Below are 14,193 nucleotides of genomic sequence, written 5' to 3'. Positions count from 1 at the left end.
AATAGTTCCAAGCATAGTTCCCCACCCCCTTGGCAACAGTGACTGCCAAAGCCTTGAGGAAGACCTTGGCATGGCTGGTCCTGGGGAGAGCTTAGGAGGAGAGGTGAGGAGGGCGGGGGAGATCAGAGGGCCTGGCAGGCCAGGACAAGGAGCTAGGATTTTATTCTGTGTTTTAAGCAGAGGAGTCACATGTATGATTTGCCTTTTTGGCAGCAGTGTAGACAGTGGGTCATGGGGTGGCGTGGAGGGCCATTAGGAGGGAGTGGACATCCAGGTGCTATCTGGTCCTCCAGTACATGGCACAGCACCTGGCACAGAGGAGATGGGGATTCCGTCCCTGACTATTAATGCGGTCAAATGACATCCCTTGGGGACCTGGGTCCAGAACTCCCCGCTCCCCAAGCATGGATGTGGGTAAAACCCTCCCTCCCTCTGCTGTTCCTGCCCCCCTCCCTCCAGCCACAGGTCACAACTGGCAAACCACTTCCTCCGTGCAGCCCTCAATGACTGCCACCTCCCCACTGTTCTGCCCTGTTAGGAGAATGGGAATATTTCCCTGGCTACAGGTGGTGCTGTCAGCAGACAGTCCCCCAGCCATCGGCTTCTCCAGGAACTGCCCCTGCTCAGAGAGCAGCCTTGCCCTCCAGCAGTCATGTCCCTCCTGGGATAGCCCACATCCCAGGGACTATCCCAGCAGGAGTATAAAAGCCTGGCCATCTCTGCCCGATTGGGGACAGTGCTGATGGGGTATTTTAGCCCCAGGACTCCCCATGAAGACAGTCGAAGCTGTCACAAGACCTGTGTACTGCTCAGGGTCTCCCTCCTGCTTCCTTCCAGTTCCTCGCCCAGGGGTTACTCTTATGGGAGCTTCCAAAGAAACATCCTGAGCACCAACCCCCACAACAAACCTCCCCCCATCAGGGTCCATGCCAAACCCATTGTTTAAATGGGAGGCACTCTGGGGTGGTCTGGAAAGAGCATGTCCTTTGCTGGACTCGTCCTTGAGTTCTAACAGGAGAGGCCCATGGGTAAGCAGCAGTGACAGTACAGTGTGATCAGGGACGCAGAGGCTGCCCTGGGAACACAGAGGACGACTCTGGAGCTCCGAAGAGGCTCCAGCGTGAAGTGCTGTCTCCTGATGGATGGGTGAGTGGAAGTGAAAGCAATCTGTGGAGATGGAGGGAGGTCTCCCCCACAGTAGACGCTCCTGCAGAAGCCTGGAGGAAGGGCAGTCAATATTATTAGATGGCTCAGACCTGGGTTTACTACTTAGCTCCATCTGAATATGTGACCTTTGGTGGAGTAAACTGACCTCATGCTGCTTCTCCCATCAAGAGGTGGTGTCTGTTTCCTTCTCCTCCCCCTTCCGCCTGGGCTGAGCCTGCGACTTACTTTAACCATAGAATGCAGAGGAAGTAATACTGTTCCCTTCTGGGCTGGCCCCTAGGCAGCTTCTCTTTTTCTTTTTTCTTTTTTTTTTTTTTTTTTTTTTTTGAGGCGAAGTTTCTTGTTGCCCAGGCTGGAGTGCAATGGCAGGATCTCAGCTCACTGCAAGCTCTGCCTCTTGGGTTCAAGCGATATTCCTGCCTCAGCCTCCTGAGTAGCTGGGATTACAGGTGCCTGCCGCCACACCCAGCTAATTTTTTGTATTTTAATTAGAGACGGGGTTTCAGCATGTTGGCCAGGCTGGTCTCGTGACCTTCAGGTGATCCACCCATCTCAGTCTCCCAAAGTGCTGGGATTACAGGCATGATAGGCAGCTTCTCTGAACTCTCCCGGAGCTCTGAGCCACCAGGTAGAGTCCAAATGCCCTATTGGAGAGGGAGACCTGGCCAGCCTCCAATCCCTCCAGCCACCCAGCAGAGCCCGTCTAAGATGCCCCAGTAGATTGCCTCCAACCACACCTCATAGAACTGAGGCAAGCCCCGCCCGCCCAAGCCCTGCCCAAAATGCAGGCTTGTGAGCAAATGCGTGGCTGTGGCCTTACGCCACTAAGTTGTGGGCTGGTTTGTTTCATGCAAATGGAAAAATGATACACTGGGCCCTTTGGATCTGGGTTTTGCTATGGGAATAATAAGGCCTCATTCCATGGTTGTGGTCAAGCTTAGGTTCAGGTGAGTTTAGCTTCTCAGGGATGATGGCTCTCATGACCTAAGTATGACTCTGTGTATTTTGGGTCACTGCCTACCTTCTCTCTCTTTGTAGGCTTTTAGCTATGGGAGGGTAGAATTCAGCAATGCCTACAGAGACAGCATTTGAGTCACACTGTGTGAACAAAAGTGCATATTTCTGCCCATGACTCTTGGGTGTTACAGGGCACCATTAGGCCTAGTCTGGACCCCTGGGGCTTCCAGTCTGCTGAGGAGGAGGAGGCAGATGTGCAGGGGGTGGCCGGCCAGTTCCTTTTTATTTTACGAATGTTCACAATTCCCATTGATTTTTACTGTGCACCAGACCCGGAGCCATGCACTGTCATCTCCCGACACGGAGAAGTAGAAACATCATCTGACCTTCCCATTGAAGAAACAGGCTTGGGAGGCCACAGCTGGGATCTGAGGCCAGGCCTGTAAATTCAACAATCATACTCTGGCTCTCATCCATTCCTGTCTTAAGGCCCAGCATTCCTTTCTTCACCCCACACTAGGCAAAGGTGCTGTGACCAGATGTCCTCTACTCCCAGGATCACCCCAGGGTTCCTGCAGAGACAGCAAAAAGGGGTCCGCTGGGTACTCAGGAGTCACCCCCTTAGCAGCTCCGCAAGGGATTCCCAGCTGCTCTCGGAAGTTGTCACGATGAAGACTGGGGGCTTCACGTCTGAGAAGATGGTTTTTTGTTGTTGTTGTTGTTGTTGTTGTTGTTTTGGAGACGGAGTTTCGCTCTTGTTGCCCAGGCTGGAGTGCAATGGTGCGATTTCGGTTCACCATAACCTCTGCCTCCCAGGTTCAAGCGATTCTCCTGCCTCAGCCTCCCTAGTAGCTGGGATTATAGGCATGTGCTACCACGCCCAGCTAATTTTGTATTTTTAGTAGAGACAGGGTTTCTCTACGTTGGTCAGGCTGGTCTTGAACTCCCAACCTCAGGTGATCCACCCGCCTCGGCCTCCCAAAGTGCTGGGATTACAGGCATGAGCCACCGCGCCAGGCCGATGGTTTTGAGGCATGAATAGAAGTTGAAGGATGGCCAAGGTAGAGGGTGGGATTTAGCCAGAGGGAAAGCGAGTGCACACATGTTTATCACAGTGTTTATCACAGTCTATCTTGGGATCAGCAGCTCTGAACGGGACAAGCAGTGAGCAGAGGACAGAGTTAAGCTGTGTGGCCTCGGTGGATCCTATGTAAGCTCCGGGGCCAGGCTGGCACTCCGAGTTGTCCAGAATTTGGTCAGGGGTTCAAGCCTCTATACATCACCTTGACCAGTCATGGAAAGATGTGGTTGCCCTAGGGAAGGGACATCACTTTGGGCAAAGCGGCTCAGTTGAGTCCTGGAGAGGGACCTGTCAGGGTGACCACCTGCCAAGGCTCCCTGCAGCAGGGACCTGAGTGCCGTGGCTGGAGAGGGGACACCTTGGCTGGACGTGACGGCACCTACCACGCTCTCCAACCTCGGAATCTTGGTTTATGGAATGAAGATGATGATGCCTCCCTGATGAAGACGTTGGGAGCACCAAGACAGTGACGGAGTGTGCAGGGCAGGCTCGCCTGGCTTCTCTAAGGCACTTCGCTTTTCATCCCTGGGTCAGCAGTCTTGCTTTAATTTCTTCTTGAGTGTCCAACAGCGTGTGGTTCATCAAAAACCCTGTGTGCTGGTAAGGATTACATTCTCCGTAAGTAACAGAAACTCCAAAATGAAGTGGCTTAGAAGAGATAGAGCCTTATTTCTCCCTCGAGTACCAGAAGTCTAGAGTTCATGTCACCTGCTAGGGTACCCACTTGGCACATACGGCTTTTGAGCACTTGAGATCTGGCTGGTCTGCATCCAGATGTGCTTGAAATGTAAAACCTATATATGAAAAAAGAATGTAACCTAGCCCCTCAGTAATTCTTATACTGATCATATAGTAAATAACAATTTGAATATATTTGGTTAAATACAATATTATTATGAAAATTAATTTTACCTGTTTATTTTTAGTTGTTTTTGTTTTGTTTTGTTTTGTTTGTTTTTGAGACAGTGTCTTGCTCTGTCGCCCAGGCTGGAGTGCAATGGTGCGATCTTGGCTCTCCGCAACCTCCGCCTCCTGAGTTCAAGCAATTCTCCCTGCCTTAGCCTCCTGAGTAGCTGGGATTACAGGTGCCCTGCCACCACACCCGGCTTATTTTTGTATTTTTAATAGAGACAGGGTTTCACCATGTTGGCGAGGCTGGTCTCGAACTCCTGACCTCAGGTCATCCACCCACCTTGGCCTCCCAAATGCTGGGATTACAGGTGTGAGCCATTGCACCCAGCTTATTTTTACTTTTTAAATATTTACATACATGACTAGTGTTTGTGGCTTGCATTGTATTCTTTTTTTCTTTTTTTCTTTTTTTCTTTTTTTTTTTTTTTTTCCGAGACAGAGTTTCTCTCTTATTACCCAGGCTGGAGTACAATGGCACAATCTCGGCTCACTGCAACCTCCACCTCTCAGGTTCAAGCAATTCTCCCTGCCTTAGCCTCCTGAGTAGCTGGGATTACAGGTGCCCACCACCACACCTGGCTTATTTTTGTATGTTTGATAGAGACAGGGTTTCACCATGTTGGCGAGGCTGGTCTCGAACTCCTGACCTCAGGTCATCCACCCACCTCGGCCTCCCAAAGTGCTGGGATTACAGGTGTGAGCCATCGTGCCTGGCTTATTTTTACTTTTTAAACATTTACATACGTGGCTAGTATTTGTGACTTGCATTGTATTCTTTTTTTCTTTTTCTTTTTCTTTTTTTTTTTTTTTTGAGACAGAGTTTCTCTCTTATCACCCAGGCTGGAGTACAATGGCACAATCTTGGCTCACTGCAGCCTCCACCTCCTGGGTTCAAGCGATTCTCCTGCTTCAGCTTCCTGAGTAGCTAGGATCACAGGTGCCCACCACCACACCCCACTAATTTTTTTTGTATTTTTAGTAGAGATGGGGTTTTGCCATGTTGGCCAGGCTGGTCTCGAACTCCTGACCTCAGGTGATCCGCCCGCCACAGCCTCCCAAAATGCTGGGATTACAGGCGTGAGCCACTGTGTGCAACCACTTGCATTATGTTCTTATTGGATGCAATTTGTCCCAGAGCAGCAGTGTCTCAACCAGAGGTGGTTTTGCCCCCAGAGGACAATGGCAATCTGGTGGGTGGGAGTGCTATTGGTGTATAGTGGGTGGAGGCCAGGGATGCTGCTCAACGTCCTACAATGCGTAGAACAGCCCCCACAACAAAGAATTATCCAGCCCACAGTGTCAATAGGACTCAGGCTGGGAAACCCTGGTCTAAAGGTAATAGGTTCTACAATGTCAAGGAAGCCTTCTGATGCCGTGTTTGTTTGCCAGGTGAACCTTCCATTTGCTGGGTCATGGCACCGTCTAAAATGGCTGCTGGAGCTCCAGCCACTATGACAGTATTCCTGCCGGCCACAGGCTGAAGGAATGGGAGAAAACGGCACACCTGTCTTTGAGGAAGATGGACACACCTCTTCTGCTTTTTTCCTATTGACTAGAACATAGTCACCTGGCCTCTCCTTGCTATATGGGAGGCTGGGGAATGTAGTGCTTATTGGAGTGGCATGTGCCCAGCCAAAAAGCAGACGTCCTTACTGAGGAAGTTGGGAGAATGGATTTGAGGGGGAAACTAGTACCAGCCATACTCTGCCAGGGGCACCAGGCAAGGAATGTTATTCCCATTTTACAGATGAAGAAACTGAGGCACTTGAGTGAGGGGACTTGCCAAGACACAGAGTGAATGGCAGACCCAAGCAGGAACTGAGGCCTCCCCACTCCTGACTGTCTCTTCATCACACCCTGCTGTCCTGCAGACTTGGCTCCATCACGTTTGTGTCCTTTGAACCCTATTTGCCAACGTCCCGTATTGTCATCTCAGACGTGGTTCATCTTCATGTCTGATCCTAGCTTCTCAAGAAAGGAGAATGACTTTTCCAAGATGTTTCTTCAAATTCAGATAAAGTCCGATGTGGCCTTCAGAGGACCACCCCAAGCTCAGTTTCTACGCTTTAGCAAATGGACATGGTCGTATGAGATGTTAACAGAGGGGGAAACCTGGGGAAGGGGATATGGGAGTTCTGTTTATTATATTGTTAACTTTTCTGTAAATCTAGAATTATGCCAAAATACAAACATTTCTTTTAAAAATCTTTCTTCAGAATTCAAATGGTCAACTTAAAATTTGGGCAAGTGTGGTTTGGTTTTCCTGAAGCAAAACTCACCTGCATCATTGACATTAGTCATTTTGTCATGCATCAAGTAGCCTTGGTGTGGGGCTACTACTGGGTGGGGGTATATAGTCTGGGCTATTTGGTGCATGACAAAATGGGGGCATGGCAGAGACTGGGTGGGGGCATACTATTTATATATATTTTTTGTTTTGTTTTGAGATGGAATCTCACTCTGTTGCCCAGGCAGGAGTGCAGTCGTGCAATCTAGGCTCACTGCAACCATCACCTACAGCCCTCAAGCGATTCTCCTGCCTCAGCCTCCTGAGTAGCTGGAATTACAGGCACCTGTCACCGCACCTGGCTAATTTTTGTATTTTTAGTAGAGATGAAGTTTCATCATGTTGGCCGGCTGGTCTCGAACTCCTGACCTCAGGTGATCCACCTGCCTTGGCCTCCCAAAGTGCTAGGATTACAGGCATGAGCCACCGCGCCTGTGTATATATATATATACATCCCCCGCACGGGGGGTATAGCAACTCCTCCCAGACTGGGTGGGAGATAGATAGATAGATAGTCCCCATCCAACCTGGGCTATTTGGTGCATGACAAAATAGAGAGAGAGAAAGAGACAGAGAGAGCAAGCGCTGGATTGTGAAGTACAGTGGTGTGAGCTTGCTCACTGCCCCCTCAAATTCCCCGGCTCAAGCAATCCCTATACCTCAGCCTCCTGAGCAGCTGAAATTACAGGCATGTACCACCACACCTGGCTAATTTTGTTTATTTTTTATAGATAGGGTTTCACTATGTTGTCCAGGCTGGTCTCAAACTACAGGAGTCAAGTGATCCTCCTGCCTCAGCCTCCCAAAGTGCTGGGATTACAGGCATGAGCCACTACACCTGGCCGTACATTTGTGTGTGTGTATATATATATATATATATATATATATATTTTTTTTTTTTTTTCAGAAGAGATGGGGTATATTAGTCCATTCTTGCATTGCTATAAAGAAATACCTGAGATTGGATAATTTATAAAGAAAAGAAGTTTAATCAGCTCATGGTTCTGCAGGCTGTACAGGAAGCACAACGGCTTCTTCTTGGCTTCCACTGAGGCCTTAGGAAACTTCCAATCCTGGAAGGCAAAAGGAGAGTGAGCCGTTTCACATGGCCAGAGCAGGAGGAAGAGAAAGGAAAGGGGGGAGTTGCTACACACTTTTAAACAACCAGATCTCGTGATAACTCATTCACTCACTATCACGAGAGCAACAGCAAGAGGCTGGTGCTGACCCGTTCCTGAGAACTCCACCCCCATGATCAATCACCTCCCACCAGGCTCCACCTCCAACACTGGGGTTGGGGGAAATTACAATTTGACATGAGATTTGGTGGGCACATAGATCCAAGCCATATCATGGGGTCTCACTGTATTGCCCAGGCTGGTCTTGACTCCTGGCCTCAAGCAATCCTTCTGCCTTGAACCCCAGTCAAGAGGTTCAAGGCAGAAGGATTGGATGAACCTCCCATGCAAAGACCCCGCTCTGCTCTCCTCCTCCTCCCTCTCTGGCCTAGATTGCTCCCATCAGTCCTTCCAACAGAGGTTAAGTATTCTCATTCTGACAAGGGCTGCCCCGCTCCCCGCTCAGTAGTCACGGCGAATCGCCCTGGGTGGAGCTGGCCACACACCCTTTGGCACAGTGCCCTCCCTCTAGGGCCAGACAAGCACCCTGTTATCTGCTTCACACCTCCTTCTGCAAACCGCCCTGGTACAGGTGCCAGTCTCTGCAGCGGCCCCGGGGAGCACCTCTAACCCAGGGACTGCGGCTCCAGAGACACAGAGGAAAACAGTGAGTGAGACTACACAAAGACTCTGGCTGGGGGCACGGCTGAGGCCACGGAAGGAGAAAACGCAAATGCTCCCCATTCGTTAGCCCACTTCACTCTCAACATCCGAGGGAGGCAGATGTCGTCACACCCACTTCACTGATGAGAACACCGGGCCCCTGAGATTCGACAACTTGTGCAAACTTGCACAGCTGGAGGACGGTAGAGCCAGGACAGCGCCCAGGGTGGTCTGGCCCAGGCCTCATCTGCTGTGCCAAGCTGAAAGGACAGGTCAGACAAGAAGTTGGAAGAATTTTCTTGAAGAATTCGACGCACTGGGGGCTCCCCAGTGAAAGAGCACAGCCAGATCACCCTGTAGTGACAATGTGTCAACAGCCGCTCCCATACACTCTGAGCTACCAGGGCACCTCCTAATATGAGCAGGTAATCGTGGATTGCTCAGCGCGTGAGAAGGGGCTCTACCGTAAAAGAGACCAAAACACAAATGCAGCAACGGAGTGTTGGGGACCGGAACCAAATGGGAGGAACTAGAGACTGCACACAGAGAGAAGGCATTAAGAATCTGTCAGGAGCCAGGTGCAGTGGCTCATTCCTGTAATCCCAGCACTTTGGGAGGCTGAGGTGGGTTGGAACACTTGAGGCCAGGAGTTTGAGACCAGCCTGGTCAACATGGCAAAACTCTGTCGCTATTCAAAATACAAAAAAAAAAAAAAAAATAGCTGGGCATGGTGTTGCACGCCTGTACTCCCTGCTATTCGGGAGGCTGAGGCACGAGAATTGCTAGAACCAGGAGGTGGAGGTTGTGGTGAGCTGAGATCACACCACTGCACTCCAGCCTGGGTGACAGAACCAGACCCTGTCTCAAGGGGGAAAAAAAAAGAATCTGTTGGGGACAAACACAGTGGCTCACACCTGTAATCGCAGTGCTTTGGGAGGCTGGGGCAGGAGGATTTCTTGAGGCCAGGAGTTCAAGACCATCCTAGGCAACATAGTGAGACCTATCTCTACCAAAAAAAAAAAAAAAAAAAAAATTAAAAAAGGAATCTCTTAGTGTTGGCATTGGCCATCCCTGAGCTCTAGCTCAGGAAGGCAATGGATGGTCACTGTGTCCTTTGGGCCAGCCCTCATGAATAGCACACACACGGTGCATTGTAGCAGGTGTGCAGCGTATGGTTGCAGAGTTGGTGCTCTGCAGGAAGCACTAGCCAAGGTGGGGGATGGGAGACCTCAAATTCAACCCATGCTCCTCTCACCAAGCCATGTACCTGGCATATGGCTGCACCACCCAGAGGAAAATCACCAAAAGTACCACCTGCTCATTCATCTGAATGCCCAGGTCAGTACCCACCTGGGGCCACACAGGCTGTTAAGGTTCTGTACTTTTTACACCTCAGCTCTTTGCTTCTCTACTGTTCCCACTTCCTAGAGCACTTGCTCCTCAGCGTCCTCCTCCCTGGCCCTAGTTTGCCTAGCTGACTTTCATGAGGTTCAGCTCAGCATCACCTCCTCCAGGAAGCTTTCCGTACCCGCCCAGAAGAGTAGGCCAGGTGCTCCTTTCCTTCACTCTAAGCTCTGTAGATGTTGGTTCAATGCAACCTCACAGCCCCACAAGCCCAGGCTCAAGATGTCACAGGATCCTTAGGGCGTTGCTTCACCAGCCAGAAACCTCTGTGGCTGGTGGCACCTCTGCTTGGGTTTTGCTTGCACCTGCTGGGCTCATTCCTCCCACTCAGCCTGGCAGGCTGCATTCGGCTTGCACTACCAGCCTGGATCCCACACCTGCTAAGGCTGAGCCAGGTGGGAGTGCTGAGGGGTGTGTGAGCAAGCGAGCATGGGGTCCGGCTACTGCTCACAGCCAGGGGCACCAACTATGGCAGGCAGGGCAGCTCTAGGCACTGGCTCTGTGCGAGGCTGAGGGTGGACCAGACATACCGCAAGTGGCTTCCGCTGCGGGCACCAGCATCTGGACAAGGGGAATGCAATGGCACCCAAAAACTCGGAGACACTGGGAACCACAGAGCCCCAAAAAGGGTGTTACAGCATGTCACAGTCCTGGTTTGGGGAGCCCTGAGGTCTGGGCTCCCAGAAGGGCCACAGCTCGTCTCTCCTTCTTGTTGCCCATCACGTGGTACGCAGGGGACATGCTTCAGTCTTCTTTGTGTTACAGCTCTTTCAGTCGCACCATTCATTGGATTCCAAGTTCCATCAATAAGATGCACCCATAGGAGACTTTGATTTGGAAGCAACATGAGGAAGCAGGATGGGCGGAGGTGGTCTGTTGCTGGTGTAGGAGGCAGCAGAGGCAGTGTTTCTGAGGCTCATCACAACAATTAAGCACTTCATTGTTTCTGGAAGCTTTGCCTGGACCTGCTTTTTTAGCCCTTCCAGCAATTCTGGTGGGGATAAATTCTTCTCTGCTTCGACTAATTAGAATTGCCCACTTAAGAATTTTTTTTTTTAGACAGAGTCTTGCCCTGTCGCCCAGGCTGGAGTACAATGGCACCATCGCAGCTCACTGCAACCTCCTCCTCCCAAGTTCAAGCAATTCTTCTGCCTCAGCCTCCTGAGTAGCTGGGATTACAGGCCCACGCCACCACACTCGGCAGATTTTTGTATTTTTAGTAGAGACGGGTTTTCATCCTGTTGGCCAGGCTGATCTGGAACTCCTGACCTCAGGTGATCCACTCGCCTCGGCCTCCCAAAGTGCTGGAATTACAGGCGTGAGCCACTGTGCCAGGCCCACTTAAGATCTTTTATTTCCTTTTTCCTTGTTAACAAAACCCTGATTTTACGGGGTGTCAGCAGTGTGTGCCCAGTTAAAAAAAAAAAACTGTATTTCCCAGGCTCCTCCATGAGAGGGCTAACTGTATGACTAAATTTGGAATTCTGGTAAGGCAACAAAAATATGAAGCTTTAGGTTTCCTGCTGTTTATTGATAACCCCCACAGGAGACAGGGGACATTCTTTTGGTTCTGTATACAGGTTTGTACATAGCGTGTTTGTATCGCATTCAGCGTGATAGGAGTCTCTAGGCAGAAATCGGCCACGTGTTTCTGTAGATGATGTTAGTGCAGGAAAGATTTGACAGGCTAGAAGCTGACTCTATTGCCTTGCCTTGCCTTTTCTTTTTTTTCTTTTCTTTTCTTTTTTCTTTTTCCTTTTATATTTTTCTTTTTTTATTTTTTTAAGACAGAGTCTTGCTCTGTCGCCTAGGCTGGAGTGCAGTGGCACGATTTCGGCACGATTTCGGCTCACTGCAACCTTTGTCTGGGTTCAAGCAATTTTCCTGCCTCCGCTTCCCAAGTAGCTGGGATTACAGGCACCTACCACCAGGCCTGGCTAATTTTTGTATTTTTAGTAGAGACGGGATTTCACCATATTGGCCAGGCTGGTTTCAAACTCCTGACCTCAAGTGATCCTCCCGCCTCGGCCTCCCAAAGTGCTGGGATTACAGGCGTGAGACACCGCACCTGGCCTGCCTTGCCTTTTCTGAAGTAAATTTTGAATTATATGACCACTGACTTGGGTTTTATTTTGTATTTTCAAGCTTTGTCATTGAATTCTTTAATGTCTGTCTTACAGAAAACCCATATTTGTAACTCAACAAATGCTGATTTTCCTCACATTTGTCCTGTACCCCTTTTGGTACCCTCAGAAGTTGATTTTGGTTTTCATGATGGCACTGTTTCTTAGTGTTTTAAATTGGAATAGTTTTGCCTCCTGAAGCTTTAAAATATGATTGTAAGTTTTTTTGCAGATTAGGTGGTCCTGTGTAGCATTTGTTGCAATGCGCCACGCCTGTTTAACACTGGATACAGCACTGGCTCGTTATATTCTGTTGAACCTAGTGGTGAAATCTGGTAGCATTCTTCCCACCTAAAAGCTCCTAATAGTTTATACAAATACATTTTATAGCAAAGGAAGTTGGGAGAGAGAGCCGAATCAGTTGACCAGCCTCCTTTTGCCCTTGCCTTTTCTGCTTCCCTCCTGCTTTGAAGGCTGATGTGAAGGCTGGAGCTCAGGCAGCCATCTTGGGAAAGCTAGATGCCCATTCTAAGGTTGAGCAGAAATACAAAAGGAGCCTGAATCCCTGGAGACATCCCAAAGCCATCACTTCAGCCTTGGTTTACCCATCAGACCCTAGTTGATACTAATTGATCCCAATTTGGTATCTCAAAGCGGGGCTGCAAGTTATAGAATCTGCAGTTTGGGAATTGTCTGAATGGAGAGGGTTGGGTTTGGGGCTGTAAAGGTTAAGTTTTGGTGAGCTGGAAAGGAAAGGAGGAAGGAAGGAAAGGAAGGAAGGAAGGAAAAAAGAGAGAGAGAGGAAGGAAGGAAGAAAAAAGAGAGAGAGAAGGAAGAAGGAAGGCAGGAAGGAAGGAAGGAAGGAAGGAAGGCAGGCAGGCAGGCAGGCAGGCAGGAAGGAAGGAAGGAAGGAAGGAAGGAAGGAAGGAAGGAAGGAAGGAAGGGAGTTTTCTGCCCACCGGCAAGATCTAATTAAAGGTGTTGCCTTTCCACCTGGATTATGTTTCAAATCACCTAAAGGCATGGGCAGAGGGGCATGGGCAGAGGGGCATGAACAGAGGGGCATGGGCAGAGGGGCATGGGAAGAGGGGCATGGGAAGAGGGGCACGGGCAGAGGGGCACGGGCAAATGGCAGAGATAATCAGTTACAGAGCCCCAAATTTTCAGACTGAAAAAAAAGATTTTGGCAGTGAGTATAATAGTGATGGGATTAGTGTCCAGAATATATTCAGACTATCCATAAATCAATGGGAATGCAACAAACCACCCACTCACATAATGGGCAACAGAATTGAAGGGACATTGCTCAGAAGAAGGAACACAAATTGCCCATAAATAGATCAGACATTGCTCAACCTCATTAGTAATCAGAAAAATGAAAATTCTGGCCATGAGATAGGATTTCACAGTCAGAAGACTGGCAAACATTTTCAGAAGACATCAAGTATTGGCCAGGATGTGATGGTGTACACTGATGTAACACTGTGGAAAATAGTCTATCGGGAAACAGTCGAACATGTACATACTTCATGACCCAGCGATTCCACTCCTAAATATGCAGACCTTCTCTGCTTATGCTTACCGTGATTTGACGTATGATTTTTCGACTTTGTGATGCTGCGAAAGTGATACACATTCAGTAGAAACTGTACTTCGAGAATCCACACAATCATTCTGTTTTTCATTTTCAGTAGTGTATTTAATAAGTTGCATGAAGACTGAGCATGGTGGCTCATGCCTGTAATTCCAGCACTTTGGGACGCCGAGGCAGGTGGATCACTTGAGGTCAGGAGTTCAAGACCAGCCTGACCAACATGGTGAAACCCTGCCTCTACTGAAAATACAAAAGTTAGCTGGGCATAGTGGCGCATGCCTGTAATCCCAGCTACTCCGGAGGCTGTGACAGGAGAATCGCTTGAGCCTGGGAGGCAGAGGTTGCAGTGAGCCATGATCGCGCCATTGCACTCTAGCCTTGGAGACAAAGCAAGACTCCATCTAAAAAAAAATAGTATTAATAAGTTACAAGAGCTATTTGATACTTTATAAAATAAGCTCTATGTTAGATTTTTTTGTCCAACTGTAGGCTAATGTACGTGTTCTGAGCACATTTAAGTTAGGCTAGGCTAAGCTATGATACTCGGTAGCTCAGGTGTATGAAATGCATTTTCAGCTTACGATATTTCCAACTAACAATGGGTTTATCAGGATGTAACCACATTTTAAGTTGACAGACGTTTGTATTTTCTGGAGAAACACTTGAAGATGTAACCAGGGATCAGTTGCAAAAAATCTTCAGAGCAGCAGTGCATGTAAAAATAGGGGCAGTTGGCCGGGTGCGGTGGCTCACGCCTGTAATCCCAGCACTTTGGGAGGCTGAGGCGGGTGGATCACGAGGTCAGGAGAGTGAGACCATCCTGGCTAACGTGGTGCAACCCCATCTCTACTACAAATACAAAAAATAACCCGGGCGTGGTGGCAGGC

Source organism: Macaca nemestrina, chromosome 11, assembly GCF_043159975.1.
Source record: "Macaca nemestrina isolate mMacNem1 chromosome 11, mMacNem.hap1, whole genome shotgun sequence".
Classification (NCBI taxonomy): domain Eukaryota; kingdom Metazoa; phylum Chordata; class Mammalia; order Primates; family Cercopithecidae; genus Macaca; species Macaca nemestrina.
This window is presented reverse-complemented; position numbering follows the sequence as displayed.